Raw genomic sequence first — 20,134 nt, forward strand, 5'->3', positions numbered from 1 at the left:
GCATTAAATTTCTCGGTTTCGTGGCGCAAGGATGCACCTTCTAGTGAGTTTTAATTACAAGCATTAAGTGAAAGATTATTTAATATGATCTTGAATGTTGTGCAGCACGCCACCTAGCATCAGCACCGAGTGATGCCAAGGTGCGAGGAACTGAAACCAGGAAGGCATATATATTGCCACGAACCTTCTAATCTTTATTAATTGCAACTGGCAGCAGCCTGCGTGCATCCTTATCATTTTGTATGAACAGCGCACAAAGATCTTGGGAATATTTGTTCGTTTACACTACGTGCCGCTGAGATGTGACTTTTATAATATTTTTTTTTTTTGTCACGCAAGATGCGCCGAGATATGTATCCCGAATGGTTTAAGCCACTCGCCTCTGTTTCTACAATGTTGTAGGTTGTGCTAGTCACTTTGCGTCTTTATCCAGATGTTTCTGCAACGACGTATAAATTGAGCACTCACGAGTGCCACGGGCATTTCTTTTATAGAGGAATCCCCCAAGATGGAGTAGATTTGTAATAAGGAAGTAATTACTGATTAACATCCGTCCGAGCACAGTCATACAGCGACAAAGGAGAGATGTGCTTCGTACTTCGACGGCAGCCAAGCACTATTCCTGCTATCGGAGACGCCGAATTGCTTAGTTCTTTTGCGGGCGCAAGACAGCCCCAGTAAAAAGTTTATTTGAATGAAATACCAACGTCTTCGACTGTTGCTTACAGGCCTTATCACTACCACGTCACAGTATGATGTCGACTGACTGCACTTTAATTCCTTCAGCATTCAAACGTAAGCAGGGACGTCACGAATTGCTTGCTGAGGAAAGAAAATGTCCTGTAACATATTTCAAACTATAACTTTGTAAGCTCGAGTTCGCTGCTCCTGCCATGTCATGTGACCTCGTGACATTTGGCTCGTGACACTTTTGGCTTGTGCATAGGGTCCATCTGTTAATCATGCTTGCATTACGCTCTTGCATTACGGGCAGATTGAGGTGACAGTTAGCGCGAAGCGAAAGAACTTTAAAACAGCGCTAACGCGCACACCACAAAAGTGTTTCGTCGGTCGTCTATCACTTGTTGTTGTGTGTGTTAGCGCTGTTTCAAATTTTCCTATAGACAAAATGAACCAACTTGACCAACAAGAAGCGGTAATGAATGAGCGAATCTGCACACAAGTACGTCGCGTCGCCTGTGGAAGTGATGTTCGCCGTACACAATCCTGAGTGAAGACCGTGATCTGAAACTATATGTTAGAATGGGCGAACACTTCGTATCATCTTATCGAGAGTCGCGGCTAGCTGAGATCATAGACGACAGATTCATTCACGCGTAGCAAGAGGAATGCGGGCATGCGTACGTTCGACGTGCAAATAAACAAGAAGTCTATATCGACGTCCGCCGTATCTTTACGACATGCTTTACGAGAATCGAATGGGTACGTCGGACGTATCTTTAGGCACTTCTAATATCAAAATCGGATTACTAAAAAGCCGAAAAAGAGCAAAAAAAAAAAAAAATAACGCGTGTTTCTTGACACCATTGGTGCTCTCAAAGCGAAGTGCTTGTAAGGTTGGATTTACGTGTTGTTGTTTTTTTTTCGCTAATTACTGGATGTGGACTGGCGGCAAAGAAAATCTTCGCTTGCAATTGTACACACATTGTACGTGGCCTCAAACACTGCGATAGCACAGAAAATTGGAAACCACAACGACGCTATTTTTTTTCTTTATTGCCAAATTTATTATCAGATTTTACACATAAAAAACATTACTCCACACTTACACACAGAATATTACGCTGTGGATCCCACTCTGGATTTCCGTTAATGTACATGCCTTTTGCTACAGACCAAATCACAAATTCCTTAATTCATGACTCTGTTATCTCACACATACTCATTAGCACACATTCGTAGGCTGCTCTGTCATGTGATAAACAACTTGGCGTAGACATCTGTAATCCTAGCATTAACCAAACTGCACATAGGTGCCTCCATGGCCTAGGAGTAACCTTTCTTACTGGGACCTCAAATGTACTGAAACATATTTCAAACTATAACTTTGTAAGCTCGAGTAAGCAGCTCCTGCCATATCGTGTGGCCTCGTGACATTAGGCTCGTGGAACTTTTGGCTTGTGCACAGGGTCCATTTGTTTTATTTATTGCCTAATTTAGTATTAGATTTTGCACATAAAGAACATTACTCCACACACACACACACACACACACACACACACACACACACACACACACACACACACACACACACACACACACACACACACACACACACGCACGCACGCGCACACACACGCACACACACTGATAGAGAGAATATTAGGCGACAAATACACGACATGGGCTAACACCACCCGATTTGAGCTGAGTGATCCAGTACAAATCATGCATTTTAAGCACCACTTAATTTCTCGGAAGCCGCTCAGGCACTTCGTCTTGTGTCTGGAGAACTTCAATAACACTCGCAAGGAATTCGCGAACATACTGCCGTATTTTCCTCGCATCAACGTCTGCATGCCTGAAAGGCATTCTGGATCGCCAGATACTGTGCAGGCCCAATAACATGATCAGGCTCATGCCACTTTGGGCTTGTGCACAGGGTCCATCTGTTAATCATGCTTGCATTACGCGCTTGGCAGCAAATGTGGCTCAGTGGTCTTCATTATGTGCAAAATGTAAAAAAAAATGTGGAACGCTTCACGATTTTGCGTGTCATCCTTGCGCAGGGGCCATGCTAATCTTCTCTGTATCGTTCCAATTTTAGTATATGTACTTTGGAAGTACGACTGTATGTTTTGCTTTCAAGTATATATAGGCGTCATTCCCAGTTAGAAATATGTAAGAGTTGTCTTTGGTTAAAATTTGCCAATAACAGAAAACCTTCTTGAAACTTTGTTGTATAAGTAAAAGAGATAGCCATCCCAGCTTCTTTCACAAAGAATGTTTAATCAAAATTTACAATTTCCGAGAACAATCTTTCTGAAGAACTCATTTATTGATTCGTTCGACAGAACAAAATCCCCTTGATAATATTCTTTGTAGCGCCATCTCGAGGATGTTGTTAGGACTAATATATCACCCGCGGACATTTGAAAACGAATAAAATGAGAACACCCTCTCGTGTAATCTGATTGCTGTCCTTCATTCCCTTTAAATCTGCCCTTATCGCGAAGAAAAAAAAAAACTTGTCAATACGTGGTGCCTTGTAGACACTGGCGAGCATTAGACAAGTAGAGTAATGGCCGGTTCCGAGACCGCCCACGATCGAGCCCACAGTCCCTATGACGACTCGATCGGATAAATCGAATGGTTGTTGAGCAAACTGCTGGGATCAAAATAACCGCGCGACATTTCGTAGTAGGAGAGCTGAATTTCAATATACCGGGTGCTTTTCTTTGCAATATCAAAAGGCTGTAAAATACGTATATAGAACTGATATATGCGACCTGTACAGGTGGGTTTTTCGGCACGGCGAACACTGTGTTAGCTGTTGTACGTAAATAGTTGTACGTAGTAACATCAACTTCCGAATTTTATTTCGAAAGCAATACTACGCCAGAGCTAACCACTCGTCGCTGTGTGCCGTGTCCGTGGTCCTCGATCCGATGACATTGCCTTGCTAAGTAACTCATGGGATGAACTGCCAAGAATGATTGGTGACCTAGACAGAAAAAGTAGAAAAGTAGGCTTGAAAATTAATATGCAGAAGGCTAAAGTAACGTTCGAATGCCTTGGGACGAAACCCCAGTTTACGTCAGGCGAAGATGTCTACTAAAGGGAAGTAGTAACCGCAGATCTGGGCCATGAAAGGCAAATAACAAAGAAAATAAGATTGGGATGGAGCGCATTTGCCAAGTACTCGCAGAATATGACTGGCAGCTGACCGGTATCGCTCAAGAGTAAGTAGACAACAGTTTCATCTTACCTGTACTCACCTATGGGGCTGAAACACGGACGCTAACGAAAAGGGTTCTACTTAAGTTGAGAAGAACGCAGAGGGCTGAGGGCCGAAAAAAAGTAGTTGTAACTGTAAGAGATATGAAGCATGCAAAGTTGGTCGGAGAAATACATGGAGTTCATGACATTCTAGTTAAAACGAAGAAGAAGAAATAACCATGGACAGGACATGTTGTGCGTAGAGAGTGCAACTGATGGTCACTTAGGGAAACAAAAGGGATTCTAAGGGAAGAGTAAGTATACAAGCAGGGGCGACGGAAAGTTAAGTGGGCGGATGAGGTTAAGAACTTCGCAGGAGTAAAGTGGATGCAGCTTGCACAGGACCGTGTCAATTTAAGAAGCATGGCAGAGGCCTTCGCCCAGCTGTGGATGTAGTTCGGCTGATGATGACGATTCCCCACAATAACAAATGAGAATTCCCGGAGAAACACACAAGCATCGAGATGCGATAGACAACTACGCGGCTGTACTACAGTAGAAGTCACTCCTCGCACCAAAGCGCACTTCTCTCGGAATAAAGCCAAGCCGGACATGTGAGGAAAATCTCGGAGTTATTCTCGTCTCGTTATGCTAATGCGGTTGTCACAAAGAGCGTACCTGCTGACGTCAGGCCTGATAACGTCGGCAGTGTTCGCGCGATGAAAAAAAAGTGACCTAGAAAGTTCGTGCGTGGCGAATCCGCTTCGTTATTGTGTAAAAATGTCACATTGCTATGAGAACACCGCGTGACAGGAACGACGCCGTACCGCCAATTCCACACTTGAACGAGCACTGAAGTTAACGCGCACCAAGAATGCCTTTATACTCATAAGTGTGCGCCCGCTGAAAATGTCTCATGAACTAATAAACGTTATGAATTCTGTCAGCTCATGACAGTTTAGTGATCCAAAGTGCCACTGGAATATCTGGTTCGTGTCCTGCCGTTTCAATCATTTCTCTTGCATGCAGAGGCGTGAACATGGAGGCATCCAAGGTCACTAGGTCAAAAGCGCCAGACTTCGAAAGTAGTCATAGGTCAAATGGCGGTGGCCGGGACAGTAAACGAAGATCTAAACTACGAAGCAAATACTCTTAACAGAACAGGAACTCTAAAACCATGCACTTACTTTCTAATAGTTTCCTTAATTAAGCAATAGTAACAAAGAAGCAGACAGTCTACAGACACAAAATAAAAGACAACAAAGAGTTTATTAAAACCAATCTCTACACAGAGCAACAAAGCTCCTTGTCAGGCGCACCGGGCAGGAAACGTCGATTGAAGTCGTGCATAAAGATGGCCGCTCCATCCACGGACACAGCTGCGCCTGTTATGGCGAAAGAAAGAGAAAGCGAAGAGGAACTCGTGGTCACTGTTAAAAAAAAAAACTATACAAAAAAAGCGAAACCTTGTAGCACGATTAAAAATGAGAGCACGAGATTTGCGAGCACAACTTCCCGAAAGGGCGAATTCCCAAAATGACTGAAAATACTGAAATATATGGAACATGTGCTTCGTAAATTTACACAAACCAAATGTTACAAGGGGATCTGATATAGAACGGGTTTCAAGCACTCAACATTCTACACTGATGTAATGTCCTTACCGTGCAATCGCGTACTCATGTCAGGCTCGAGTAGCTCTCGTGGCTGCTTTCGGAGATCCCGGAAGCGCCTGGTGCGGTCTCAACAATGTCGATGATGGGTCTGCACAAGTCCTTAGGCATGAGCGACTGCCTCGAGCACAAGTGCGCATGCGTATCACTCACTGCAAGTAACTGGTAAAACGATGGCAGGCGCTCGCAAACGACGCTCAGGTTGGGCAAAAAGCCAGTGCAGGATGCCTCGTCGGATGAGCGCCACGAGTCCTCTGTAGCCAAGGAGTCATCTGCATCGCTGCTTGGCGCGGACACTGTGGTCGAGCAAAAACTGGACTCCAGCTCTGAATATTGTAGACGCCGACGACAACTCGGTGCAGAGATTCGAGGAGGGTCCCTATGTAGCTGCGACAGCGGTGAGACTGAGGGGTCAGACCCGTTGCTGCTCGCTGAGGCATCGTACGAATGACCGGAACGAGCAGGTGAAGGCGTCGACGAGCAAGGGCTAAGGTACCATTCGGTGTCGAGGTGCTTGTCCGATTTTGGTGTGGACACTCGCGTAGGCTTGAAGTCATGGATATCCATCGACAGGTCACGATATAAGACGAGACCGTCCACGCTGCACTCTCTGCTTAAAATTTCTTCTCGTACGTCTAGGACGTCGGCTGCGAAAAAATGAACAAGATACAACGTCACAAAATACCCAACCGATCATCATATATCTCAAGAGCATAAACGCCGGAGATAAAACAAAAAATAGCGACAAATACTTACAGAAGTAATGAAGAATCTCTCCGGGAGCAGCGGCATCCATTTCCGTTGTAGAGGAAGATTGGTGGCACGTGCACACTCACGCGTTTGGAGTAGGCAAGTGAAGGTCGCTCAGTAGCTGGGCCCTTTTATATCTCCCCCTCTCACTCAGCCTCTCCTCCTCACCCAATCTTTCCGCCCTTTCCACAGAAGGCTCGGAACACGTGCCCCGCCGTGGGCGTTGTGTTTTCCTCCTTTCCTGTTTGAAAGCAGGAGAGCACATTGCTCGTGGTCGCTTACCCCTGCTCTTGATGTCAGTGGAACTTCTGTAACTCTAGCACGGGGTGGAAAATTATATAGGGCCTTTTTTTCTTTTACGTCGTCTCTGTCTCGTTTCCTGCACTGGGTTAAGTGTTTCAGGTAGGAAACACTAACCAGGTCTTGTTCTGCGAGTAAGGCGACATCGATCCCAGCTCATCACGATAGTGCCTGATGACAAAATATCCCTCTCAGTATGGGAAGAGTCAAGCTCGTGAACTACTCGAGCAATTAATGCTCGCGCTTTCCAGTGTCGCGCGAAAATGGTGGGCCGAAACTCTTTCTTTTGTGTTTTTGTTTAAATATCCTGGAACATCAGCATAATTATTTTTTATGTTTTCATTTACAACGCTCGAGAAAAAAGTTCATCGCTCTATGTTCTTGTTTTGAAGTGGCTGAGGTTTATAAATGATCTCAGGCAAGGACCAATATTTACTTATAGTCGTATATTAGTAAATTATTATTATTTATTTCATTGCTTAGCAACGTTGCTTAATTGCCGCTTCTATTAGATACGGCTGAAGTCTAATTTTGCGGGTCAGGGGAAAAAAACTTTTGAGATTGGCCAACCTAAATTCAAAAGTGAACACTTTGGCATACTTAAATTAGATTGGACACAAGTATTTGTCAAATTAATACCAATTAATAATAATATTAATATAATAGTTAGTGTTGTTATTATTATTGTTATTATGCTGCAGCACGAAGACCACATGGTTGTTCCTGTGCACTTTAAATAAATATTGATTGATTGATAAAGATTTATAATTATTAATATTATCATTATTGTTGTTGTTGTTGTTTCTGTAGACATCTGAACCGTGCCGTAATTAAAGGGAGGGAAGGGGGAGTGACAGCGGAAATAGGGAAAGAGGAGCCATAGTCGAGGGCTACGAAATAATTTCAACCCCCTAGGGATCACTTGTGGGCACTGACATTGCACAGTACGCCGACGCCTTCTCATTAAACCTGCATCAAAACGCAGCCACCGGTGGTCGAGTTCGAACCCCGGTACCTCGGTACAGGCCAGCGTTAGTAGAGAGATTTAGTTACCGTGATTCGCGATCCGCCACCGTGGCTCTCTACCGCGCGTGGGCGGGGCGGTCAAGCTGATTGGTCCGACGCGGCAGGTCTGCGTGCCGACATCCGGTATGTGGCGCCATCTGTTGGCGTCAAGGGGAGTCTGGGCATGCGCAGTGGAACGCGCGGTGGCGGATCCCAGTAGCGGATCGCGGATCACGGTAAGCTAAATCTCTCTAGTGCCATTCACTTCTAGCGCAAGCCTGTAAAGGGTGCACCTCTGCAGCACATATAGCAATGTGGCAAAGCTACAATAAAAAAGTTAGCAGGACGTGCTGGTTCACGGGCAGCGCCCGCTATAGAATGCCGTCGACTGGGGAATGCATAGTTTTACTTTGCAATTTTTTAATGCGAAATTATTCTTGACTCATGGCTGGCTCAGACAAAGCCTGTCACTAACCATTTTAACAAGCTTGTCATCAAACGTGTCAGCAAGAATCATCAGTTATTAATTCCATGGGTAATAATATACTCGTTGATTAAGGACACATGTATATAGTAGGAGTACATATTTATTCAGTGAAATGTTTAAATGATTCGTTAATTAATTAGTTGAGCGAATTATTCTGTAGACAGAAGCTGTGGCTAAAGCGTGTCCGCAGGAACTGCTTTCAGAACGTGTACGCATGAATAACTAGCTAATTTAACCCACTTTTGTATTCAATATAATACGAGTATGGCTGACCCGATGGTCATCTATAAATTTTGGATGGGCTGCCACCCCAATTTGACCCCTTGGACACGCAAAATTTGATTTCCTCAAAAATGCGAATGCGAACATCGAATAAAAGCAATAATAAAGCTGTCCCATAGGATTACGTTGTTCCATTCAGCGCCACAACAAGTATACCTTCGGGCTGTCTGGTCCTCTTCCGCAGAAGGTTGTAAAATGCAGATATTTTTGTCAGATTCATTTTCAGTTTCCAGCGCCATATCCCAATAACAAGCATGGCAAAGTTCAAAAAAAAGATACATCTTTTTTCGGCGATGAAAAGGTGCGAAATTTACGGAAATTTACGATCCCCTCTTCTTTCTACTCTCTTGTCTCCTTTGTTGCGCTGTTTTTTGCTTAACTATGTTCAACTCGCCGTTTTACTGAAGTTTCGAAAATTTGCTAATGTGATTTCAAGGTTTTACTAATGGTTGCTTTCAGTTTAGGTTCATTGTGTACTTAAAAAGCTACTGCACTGTGTTTCGAAAAAAAAGTAGAGATTTATTACGTTCATCATGTTAATAATGTCCACGGAGCATCAGAACTGTGGAAATAATTGACATTGGAGCAACACTCTCTGTGATGAGTTTAGGATTCAAGAATCGTTTTGGAGTAAAGTTATGTTCAGTGTGAGTCAACTCTGGTAATCCGTGGTGTTGGCGGTGAAACATTGGTGCCCATGGGTGTGTGCTGCGCGAGCGTTGTGATTGGCGGCCAAGCGTTTCAAACCGAATTACAGTGTTGCCTTGTTCAACACATGCCGTAATTCCAGGTATAGACGTTTTGCAACAGTGTCGTGCAGCGTTCTACTGCCGAAGTGGACAGATATTCGTAATCCATATAAAAGGGGATGCTAGGAACTTGAAAATTACAAACAAATCAGCTTACTATCTGTTACGTAAAAGCTATTTACTGAGGTAATCACTAATAGAAACAGGATAACCTTAAACCTCAGTCAGATAAAGTATCAAGCAGGTTTTGGAAAGGGTACTCTACTATCGATCATAGCCATACCATCAACCAGGTAATAGAAAAATGCGCGGGCTATAACCAGCCCTTATACATAGCAATAATTGATTGCGAAAAAGCATTTGACTCAGTGAAAACCTCGACGGCTATGCAGGCATTGCGAATTCAGGGTGCATACGAGCCGTATGTGAAAGTACTGGAAGATATATATAGGGGCTGCACAGCAACCATAGTTCGGCATAAAGAATGTATCAAATTCATATAAAGAAATGTGTTAGGCAAGGATACACAATCTCCCCAGTATTATTCATAGCTTTCTCAGAGGAATTATACAGAGACTTGGAATGGGAGCAGTTAGAGACAAGGGTAGATCGAGAATACCTAAGTAATCTGCGATTTGCCGATGACATTGCCTTGCTAAGTAACTCACGGGATGAACTGCCAAGAATGATTGGTGGCCTAGACAGAAAAAGTAGGCTTGAAAATTAATATGCAGAAGGCTAAAGTAACGTTCGACAGCCTTGGGACGAAACAGCAGTTTACGTCAGGCGAAGATGTCTACTAAGGGGAGGTAGTAACCGCAGATCTGGCCCATGAAAGGCAAATAACAAGGAGAATAAGATTGGGATGGAGCGCATTTGGCAAGTACTCGCAGAATATGACTGGCAGCTGACCGGTATCGCTCAAGAGTAAGTGTACAACAGTTTCATCTTACCTGTACTCACCTATGGGGCTGAAACACGGAGGCTAACGAAAAGGGTTCTACTAAAGTTGAGAAGAACGCAGAGGGCTGTGGGCCGAAAAATAGTAGTTTTAACTGTAAGAGATATGAAGCATGCAAAGTTGGTCAGAGAAATACCTCGAGTTAATGACATTCTAGTTAAAACGAAGAAGAAGAAATGACCATGGACAGGACATGTTGTGCGTAGAGAGTGCAACTGGTGGTCGCTTAGGGTAACAAAAGGGATTCTAAGGGAAGAGTATACAAGCAGGGGCGACGAAAAGTTAAGTGGGCGGATGAGGTTAGGAAGTTCGCAGGAGTAAAGTGGATGCAGCTAGCACAGGACCGTGTCAATTTAAGAAGCATGGAAGAGGCCTTCGCCCAGCTGTGGATATAGTTCGGCTGGTGATGACCATTTCCCACAATAACAAATGTAAGAATTCACGGAGAAACACACAAGCACCGAGATGCGATTGCCAACTACGCGGCTGTACTACGGCAGGACTCACTCCTCGCACCAAAGCGCACTTCTCTCGGAATAAAGCCAAGCCGGACATGTGAGGAAAATATCGGAGTTATTCTCGTCTCGTTATGCTAATGCGGTTGTCACAAAGAGCGTACCTGCTGACGTCAGGCCTGATAACGTCGGCAATGTTCGCGCGATGAAAAAAAAATGACCTAGAAAGTTCGTGCGTGGCGAATCCGCTTCGTTATTGTGTAAAAATGTCACATTACTATGAGAACACCGCGTGACAGGAGCGCCTCCGTACCGCCAATTCCACACTTGAACGAGCACTGAAGTTAACGCGCACCAAGAATGCCTTTATACTCATAAGTGTGCGCCCGCTGAAAATGTCTCATGCACTAATAAACGTTATGAAGGCTGTCAGCTCATGGCAGTTTAGTGATCCTAAGTGCCCCTGGAATATCTGGTTCGTGTCCTGCCGTTTCAATCATTTCTCCTGCATGCAGAGGCGTGAACATGGAGGCATCCAAGGTCACTAGGTCAAAAGCGCCAGACTTCGAAAGTAGTCATAGGTCAAATGGCGGTGGCCGGGACTGTAAACGAAGATCTAAACTACGAAGCAAATACTCTTAACAGGACAGGAACTCTAAAACCATGCACTTACTTTCTAATAGTTTCCTTAATTAAGCAATAGTAACAAAGAAGCAGACAGTCTACAGACACAAAATAAAAGACAACAAACAGTTTATTAAAACCAATTTCTACACAGAGCAACAAAGCTCCTTGTCAGGCACACCGGGCAGGAAACGTCGATTGAAGTCGTGCATAAAGATGGCCGCTCCATCCACGGACACAGCTGCGCCTGTTATGGCGAAAGAAAGAGAAAGCGAAGAGGAACTCGTGGTCACTGTTAAAAAAAAAAAAACTATACAAAAAAAGCGAACCCTTGTAGCACGATTAAAAATGAGAGCACGAGATTTGCGAGCACAACTTCCCGGAAGGGCGAATTCCCAAAATGACTGAAAATACTGAAATATATGGAACATGTGCTTCGTAAATTTACACAAACCAAACGTTACAAGGGGATCCGATATAGAACGGGTTTCAAGCACTCAACATTCTACACTGATGTAATGTCCTTACCGTGCAATCGCGTACTCATGTCAGGTTCGAGTAGCTCTCGTGGCTGCTTTCGGAGATCCCGGAAGCGCCTGGTGCGGTCTCAACAATGTCGATGATGGGTCTGCGCAAGTCCTTAGGCACGAGCGACTCCCTCGAGCACAAGTGCGCATGCGTATCACTCACTGCAAGTAACTGGTAAAACGATGGCAGGCGCTCGCAAACGACGCTCAGGTTGGGCAAAAAGCCAGACCAGGATGCTTTTGGGTTGAAGGCTTTTCTTCAACCCGTGTAGGGTTGAAGAAAAGCCTTAATCTGGTTGTGATGAAATTATGTTACGTTAAAATCGTGTTTTGACATTTATAAGACCTCAAATTTAGCTGCCTGGGCAAGAGAGCCTATAGGCTTTGCCGAAGACAAGCTTAGATCTTTTCTTTTCATCAAAAGTGAGTGTAGATAAAAACGACCCCTAAAAAGGTCGCACGGAGGATACGGCCCCAGAAAAGAGAATCCTCTGAAGACCCCCCAGGGATCTGTCCTTAAGAAAAAAAAAACGTCCCTGAGAGACAGTATTTAAGAATAAATTAGTCCGGAACTCACTTCGCCCAAAACGGCACGTTTTGCTGGACTATTTTTTACCAGTTTGATAATAGAATAGATGAAACCATCGCTCAGAATCTAAGTGCGCTGGGTGCTTGACATGGTTTACCAGAACTAGAGAAGGCTTGGCGAGATAGCAAGGTGAGAAACCCCAGCATACCATGACATCTGGCTACATAGTCCCCGAAACCCCACCTGGGAGATATCGCTATTTAAAACAGGTCTAATGACCCAGGTAATGTTCAACAATTTCGGTGGCGATAGTGTAGTATTCTTGCTGCACTTCCGGTGGTAATGGATGAAAAATAGGGTTAGATTTAACTGGTCGTTGACCTTAGCCAGCCTGAACCACCGCTGCCGCCCGTTGAAACTACAACGCTCCATTTCTCCCGCAACCGAAGCAAAAGCAGTGCCGCTCTTGGAGAACCAGGTCACACAACGATCATGGAGCGGAGATCCTACCGAGAAATAATTATTCAACCCAACGCTTCGACCAGTGATGTCCTTAATGCCGTGAACGATCTGGAGACGCACTTCTCCTCGGCAATACTTCTTTTGTTTTCGCGATTTTGTTTTGTTTTTTGCTTCTTTTTTGTTAACAGCCCACAGCATCAGTTCTATGTTCTACAACTTCCAAGCCGATTGGTAAAAGCGCTGTTTCATGGAAGCACTGTGGCTTGCCAGAGGTCAACTTAGTCTACACCTGGCGTACACAGAAAAATACTAAACGAACACCTAATTTACCCCTGATGAGTTGGGACTCAGGCAAGGTGAAAAGTTCACTTTGCAGTACGTTTGACTGCACCCGTTTGGGGACATTTATTCCTATTTCGCATATCGGGATTTTTTTTTTTTTTTTAGGGATGTTTACTCTGACGTCCATTTTTCCGATAAGGTTTTTAACGGAACCCACAAAAACCCACAAACCATACCCTCGGTTCCGCTCCATTGTGTCATAAAGAGGCCCCGCACTCGTAAACGCCGAAAGGCTCGGAGTGAACTTGAGGTTCTTGAATGGGGGTGGGTGGAATTAAGGAATGTGAAGAATGTGAAGTTATAAGATCGAGTCGTCATAGGGACTGTGGGCTCGATCGTGACCGGTCTCGGAACCGGCCATGACTCGACTTGTTGAATGTTCGCCAGTGTCTATAAGGCACCACGTATTGACAAGTTCGTTTTTTTTTTTATTCGTGATAAGGGCAGCTTTAAAAGAAATGAAGCACAGCAATCAGATGACACGCGAAGGTATTCTCATTTTATGCCGCACAGATGACTATGACATTCGTTTTCAAATGTGCGCGGGAGATATATTAGTCCTAACACCATCCTCGAGATGGCGCCACACGGAACAATATTAGGTGCGTTTTGTTCTGTCGAACAGATCAGTAAATAGTTGTTTCAGAAATATTGTATTCGAACATTGTAAAGTTTGATTAACCATTCTTTGTGAGAGAAGCTGACATTGCTAATACTTTTATTTAAACAACAAAATATCAAGAAAGTTTTCTTTTATTTGCAAAACTTAACCAAGGACAGCTCGTACAGCTTTCTAACTGGGAATAACGCCTATATATACTTGAACGCGAGAGCACTGCCTGTACTTCCAAAGTACATATACTAAAATTGGAACGATACAGAGAAGATTAGCATGGCCCCTGCGCAAGGATGACACGCAAAATCGTGAAGCGTTCCACATTTTTTTCTACTTTTGCACGTAATAATGACCGCTGAGCCACATTTCTGTTCCGAATTTGAAACTCCGTCGTTTGTGGCTTGTAATTTCCTGTGCTATCGCAGTGTTCGAGGCCACGTACAATGTGTGTAGTAGCGAAGATTTTCTTAGTCGCCAATAATATATATGTTGGACATTAAAGGTTTGCCACCACATTGACAATAATTAACAAAAAAAAAACTTAAACCCAACCTTACAAGCACTTCGCTTCGGGAGCATCAACGGCGCCGAGTTACGCGCGTCCTTTTTTAGTTCTTTTTATTTTCTGCTGTTTAGCAATCCGGTTTCGATTTTTCAGCTGCAGTTATAACGGTTCGCTTATTTGCGCTGAAATTCAGCATGCATGCACATGCATACTACTAGGGATCCTACATATGTTGCGCTTCTGCGACATTGCTTCAGCAAAAAAAAAAAAAAAAATACGAGACACTTTGGCGACAAAAGTTGTGAAAGGCGAAAGTCTGAGTGCCGCATTCTGCTACAAATTTGTGGCGAATGTGGCGGTGAATGATGCTTCGAGTAAAGATTGTGACTACTGTTTCACATTCCTCTCTTCCTTTATGGCAGGGTACATGTGTGACGCCCGCCTACTGTGCCGGAGTTCCCGGGTTCGAACCCGACCGCAGCGGCTGCGTTTCGATGGAGGCGAAACAGAGGCGTCGTGTGCTGTGCGATGTCAGCGCACGTTAAAGATCCCCAGGTGGTCGAAATTACTCCGTAGCCCTCCACTATGGCCGCTCTTTCTCTCTTTCCACTTTCATTCCAACCTTCCTCCCTTCCCTTACGGCGCGGTTCGGGTGTCCACAGAGGAAGAGTGACAGTTACTGCACCTTTCCCTTCCTGTGAACCAATTGTCCGCGGAGAACTGTGGCAGATACTGCGCCTTTTCTTTCCTGTAAATCAATTGAAAGGGCACACGGATGCCTGGATCGGACGCCCGGTGGGGTCAGCTTTGTATATGCATTAATTGCCTTGTGACGTCACGACCTGTCGGAACGGTATATTGCGCGCCTATTGAATGCATTAACGTTGACTGACGTACTATAATTCGTCTACAGGAAAGGAAAGGCGCAGTATCTGACACGCGGAATCGGTATTATTCTCACTGTAGACAAGGAGAATTATGAAGAGCGTTTCACGATCCGGGGCGTGGAGTATACAGCGCTGGACTGGAGATCCAAGGGATGGAGGTTCGGTTTTCCGGCGAGAGACAAGGTTTATTATGTTATATTTTAAGTATCAGAGCCCCCGCAAAAGCGTGACACTTTTGCTGACGACAACGATGAGCCATTAAAGACTTTCGCCTTGAAAACCGAGGTCCATGCATACTCCAACGAGACGGGTATAGTCCGATAATAATCAAGAGCACTATAACATGGCGTGACGCACGTAGCAAGCGCGAGCCGACGCCGCCCAACGTCGCCGACGTGCAAAGAGAATCCAGCTACGTTAACCCCGTAGCTACGTACCCCAGCTATCCCAGCATTCCTCACACGCAGTAAGATGGTAATATCGCGGCTTGCTATGCAGACAGCGACCGCGCGTGCGTTTCAGAAAAAGCCGACCGAGAAAGCCATCCTCATGACTGTGTAACCTCTAACTCTTCTGTAACCGTACAGATACTTAGATGATGATTAGTTTTCAGTAAAACACGCTCGTACACAATCCTTTCCATCAGCTGCCGTCGTCGACGCGGGCTCAGGCCGTTGCTGGAATGGACGTCTCAACGGCTGGCTGAACATTGGCGACATTTTGAGCATTCGCAGTAAACAAATCGCATCATTGCCTTAATCACGACCGTAATCAGTGCCTCGATAGGCGACAAGCTCCTCCCTGCAGGTGCACTGTCGTCTGCTAGAAAATGCACACGAAAACGTACCGGTCCTCGAGGGCGTCTAGTGCGCATGCGCGCCGCGGCACCGTGCACGCCAGCCGCGCCAGACTGTAGAGACGGCAGTTTTCTGACGCACCCGTTGTAGCCGACGTACATGGAGGAAGAAAAAGATCCATGGCCGATGTCACCAGCTCTGCCAGTCGCTTCGGATATGACATTCGTTTTCAAATGTCCGCGGGAGATATATTAGTCCTAACAACATCCTCGAGATGGCGCCACAAGAAACATTATCAAGAGGGTTTTGTTCTGTTGAACAGATCAATAAATGATTTCAGAAAGATTGTTCTCGAAAATTGTAGAGTTTGAATAAACATTATTTGTGAAAGAAACTGAGAGTGCTAACTCATTTACATAAACAACAAAATTTTTAAAATGTTTTCTTCTATTTGGAACTTTTAATCATGCACAACTCTTACAGATTTCTAACTGGGATTAACGCCTATATATACTTGAACGCGAGATCTATAGCCGTACTTCCAAAGTACATATACTAAAATTGGAACGATACAGAGAAGATTAGCATGGCCCCTGCGCAAGGATGACACGCAAAATCGTGAAGCGTTCCACATTTTTTTCTCCCTTTGCACGTAATGAAGGCTACTGAGCCACATTTCTGGTCCAAATTCAAAACGCAGTCTATCGCAGTGTGAAGGCCTCATGCTACAATTTATGTATATGTTCGATATTAAAGTTTTACCGCCACATCTGCAGTAATTGGAGAGAATAAATGCCGTGGCTAAATGTAGTACGTCGGACTGAGGCCCTTGCGACGGACCCGATCAATGGTTTTAAAGGTAGAACGTCCGACGACACGGTGCGTTTTTCTTCGGGAAACGTCGGAAAAGCCGGACAGATCCGAGATCTCCGGATGTGTGGTTGTAGCTGCAGCCAGTTGTAGCCAAATCGAAGTTGATACGAGGTGTGCAAGGCTGTAAGTTCTACGTAACGTAAAACTGCGGAGGATAGTTCAGTGGCAAGAATAGTGCCTAGAATGAGTGATAGACTGCGTGATGGCAAGGCGATAGGTTTACGAGACTTGGGCCGCAGCAGAGTGGCAAGCAAGCGCATGTAATCGGTGCCGATGACGGCCAGCTGCAGTGCCTCGCATGCCCGCTCACTTGGTCCTCGTTTTATCGTCTACGACGGTAGTTACGTAGTTTTGTGTCTTCAAATTTTCCCCACTTCCATCTGTGATGAGGTGGTCACGTAACGCGTCGCTTTCTGCTTGTATTACGGTGCTGCAAGTTGTACTACGTATACAAGCAGCGCTGAAGAACGGCCCCATCTCTAGCTCAAGCACGCGTCATTTTTGTTTGCTGTGCGACTGGAGTTGTGGGTGCCGGTTCGTGTTTTCCGTGAGATGCTGTGATGTCCGGTCGGACATCCGTGTCCTTTTATGATCGCCGGCGTTCCACGTGCATGTCATGACGTGTTTATTGGGTGCAGTGGTAAGTTTCAGGAATCACGCGTAGCAAGCGAAATGCGGACCATGCGTACCTTCGACGTCCGACGTCCGTTTACGAGAAACACCAGATAGCCCAAAAAGGCCAAAAATCGACGCGTGACGATGCTGCGACGAATATCGAGCGTTAATTAGCTAATTGAAAACTCCTGTTGATGGCACTCACGCTGCGCCACCGTGATAAGGGAGTCACACTATCGGGGCCGATTTTGGGCCCATCCATTTAGATATGGGGGCGAAACAGTTGGAGAGGCCTGCCACGCCATGTCAGCGCACGTTAAAGATCCCCGAGTTGTTTTCTCTGCGCCTCTTTTCCCGCTTTCACTTTTCCACCCCACCAGTAAAAAGGCTTATTGACAACTTATCATATGCATATCCTCACTGCAAATTTTTCGGCACCTTTAATACCATGCGCCAAAGCGAAGGTAAGGTTGAGTTTCAGTAGGTTTTTCACTTATGACGATATGCTAGTAAAACTTTAGTATCAAACAGATATGTTATTAGGACATTTTCGCATGCAAGTAGTAAGGCTTATTGACAACTTATCATATGCATATCGTCACTGCAAATTTTTCGGCACCTTTAATACCATGCGCCAAAGCGAAGGTAAGGTTGAGTTTCAGTAGGTTTTTCACTTATGACGATATGCTAGTAAAGCTTTAGTATCAAACAGATATGTTATTAGGACATTTTCGCATGCAAGTAGTACCACTTACGCGCAAAAGGAGGAAAAAATGTGGAACGCTTCACGATTTTGCGTGTCATCCTTGCGCAGGGGCCATGCTAATCTTCTCTGTATCGTTCCAATTTTAGTATATGTACTTTGGAAGTACAATACGAGGACTTGCATTCAAGTATATATAGGCGGTATTCCCAGTTCGAAATCTGTACGAGTTGTCTTCGATTATAATGTGCAAATAGGAGAAAACGTTATAAACTTTTTGTTATCTAAGTAAAGTATTTAGCATTTGGAGCTTCTTTCACAAAGAATGTTTAATCAAAGTTTGCAATTTTCGAGAACAATCTTTCTAAAGCACTCATTTATTGACCTTATTAACAGAGCAAAACCCCCTTGATATTGTTCCTTGTGGCTCCATCTCGAGGCTGTTGTTAGGACTAATATATCCCCCGCGGACATTTGAAAACGAATATCACAGTCTGTGCGGCATGAAATGAGAACACCTTCTCGTGTCATCTTATTGCTGTGCTTCACTCCTTTTAAATCTGCCCTTATCCCGAAGAAAAAAAGAACTTGTCATTATGCGATGCCTTGTAGACAATGGTGAGCATTAGACAAGTTAAGTCATGGCCGATTCCGAGGCCGGTCACGATCAAGCGCACTGTCCGATATGACAACTCGATGGGGCAACGCAAGTGGTTGCTGAGCAAACGGCTGGGATCGAAACAACTGCGCGACGCTGCCCAGTAGGAGAACCGAGTGCCTCAATATCAAAAGGCTTTACAAAGTAAGGACTATATAGACACCAAAGTTTTATGGCATTTTTCTTCATGTTAATGCTGCGTAAGTCATTACTGTATATGGATTCACACGCAGTTTTCGCTTACGAGCGCTAAATGATTTATAACTGAATTTTATTTTCTAACTAGTTTCGGTTTTCGTATCCGAGAGCTGGTTGTGACGTCACTGTCATGTTTTGATGCGCGGCATGAAAAAACAGCGATATAATCGCTTATTCTTCACTTGTAATTATTCCTGTTCTTGAAGCAGGCTAGCTTTATTATATTGTAGTGAATTTAAATTACACAGCAATGATTATAACGATCGCTGTATGTTCATCCCTCGCGTGATCTAGACTTGACTGTGACGTCACAGCCATCGCTAGGCTTTTTTTTTTTTTTAACGGATCTAGGGACTTTACGTCCGGCTGCTGAAACCGAAACCGAAACAAGTGAGAATCAAAATTCGATGAAAAATTATTCAGCAGTCATAGGCGAACATGACGTGAGGATCCGTGTACAGTAATGTCCTAGGCATCATTACAATTGATAAAATACGAACCAAAAACTTAGGTGTATTTAGTCCTTTAATATACGCGGCATGTGCAGGTGGGTTTTCCGGAATGGCAGACATCGTCTCCGTTGTTGTACAGCTGCAACAGAAAAAGATTAGCACAAGTGGCTTGTGACCGAAGAAGAAAAATTACGATATGTGGCGCTATTGAGGCCGTACGCGTAACGTACGCGCCGATAGCGAAAGTGCCAAGCACGTTCCATTTTCTAAAGGCCCCAATATAGTCCAACGTACTAGAGCAGCGCCAGCGACGTTGGCCACGGAACCACGGACATCGCGGCTACGACGGGCGCGCCAAAAAACTGCCGCCTCGGTCTACTCGATTTGGCTGTACTTTCTGCACCAGTTCTGGCAGGATCCAAGGAGGTGCTGAGAGCGTGCAGCGCTAGTTCAGCTAGTTCAGGTGCAATGCGACACTAGAGCTGCTGGCGTTACACGTTTGCTGCACTCGCTGCACATGACAATCGGCCAGTTCAGAGATTCGGTGAACACGTGCTGAACTATAGGCCTGCACCTTTGTAAGTGCTGCACTGGAAAAACGATGAGGAAGGTACTGCACTCAATTAACTAGTGCAGCTAGTTAGCCGAATCGAGTAAGCCTGGCTGTAGCCGGGACGTTGGCAGCCGGGGTGCACCTCAGCCTACGCGCCGGAGAGCTTTGGCCGGCGGCACTTCGTTTGAAGATAAAGCATTAAGCAAGCAAGTGTGCGCTAGGCTTCGCTCC

General features: G+C 44.8%; 4 non-coding genes across 4 annotated transcripts; 2 read left to right on the forward strand and 2 right to left on the reverse strand.

The window, feature by feature from the left end:
- Positions 1-2,705: 2,705 nt before the first annotated feature.
- Positions 2,706-2,808, reverse strand: LOC146179112 (U6 spliceosomal RNA). Its single transcript, XR_014700992.1, has one exon. It is a non-coding gene; the product is annotated as a U6 spliceosomal RNA (small nuclear RNA).
- Positions 2,809-13,887: 11,079 nt separating this feature from the next.
- Positions 13,888-13,990, forward strand: LOC146179113 (U6 spliceosomal RNA). Its single transcript, XR_014700993.1, has one exon. It is a non-coding gene; the product is annotated as a U6 spliceosomal RNA (small nuclear RNA).
- Positions 13,991-16,386: 2,396 nt separating this feature from the next.
- Positions 16,387-16,489, forward strand: LOC146179114 (U6 spliceosomal RNA). Its single transcript, XR_014700994.1, has one exon. It is a non-coding gene; the product is annotated as a U6 spliceosomal RNA (small nuclear RNA).
- A 1,619-nt stretch (positions 16,490-18,108) lies between these two features.
- On the reverse strand, positions 18,109-18,211 carry LOC146179115 (U6 spliceosomal RNA). Its single transcript, XR_014700995.1, has one exon. It is a non-coding gene; the product is annotated as a U6 spliceosomal RNA (small nuclear RNA).
- Between the last annotated feature and the right edge of the window lie 1,923 nt (positions 18,212-20,134).

Source organism: Amblyomma maculatum, chromosome 9 (assembly GCF_055883805.1).
Source record: "Amblyomma maculatum isolate TAMU_Amacu chromosome 9, ASM5588380v1, whole genome shotgun sequence".
Taxonomy (NCBI): domain Eukaryota; kingdom Metazoa; phylum Arthropoda; class Arachnida; order Ixodida; family Ixodidae; genus Amblyomma; species Amblyomma maculatum.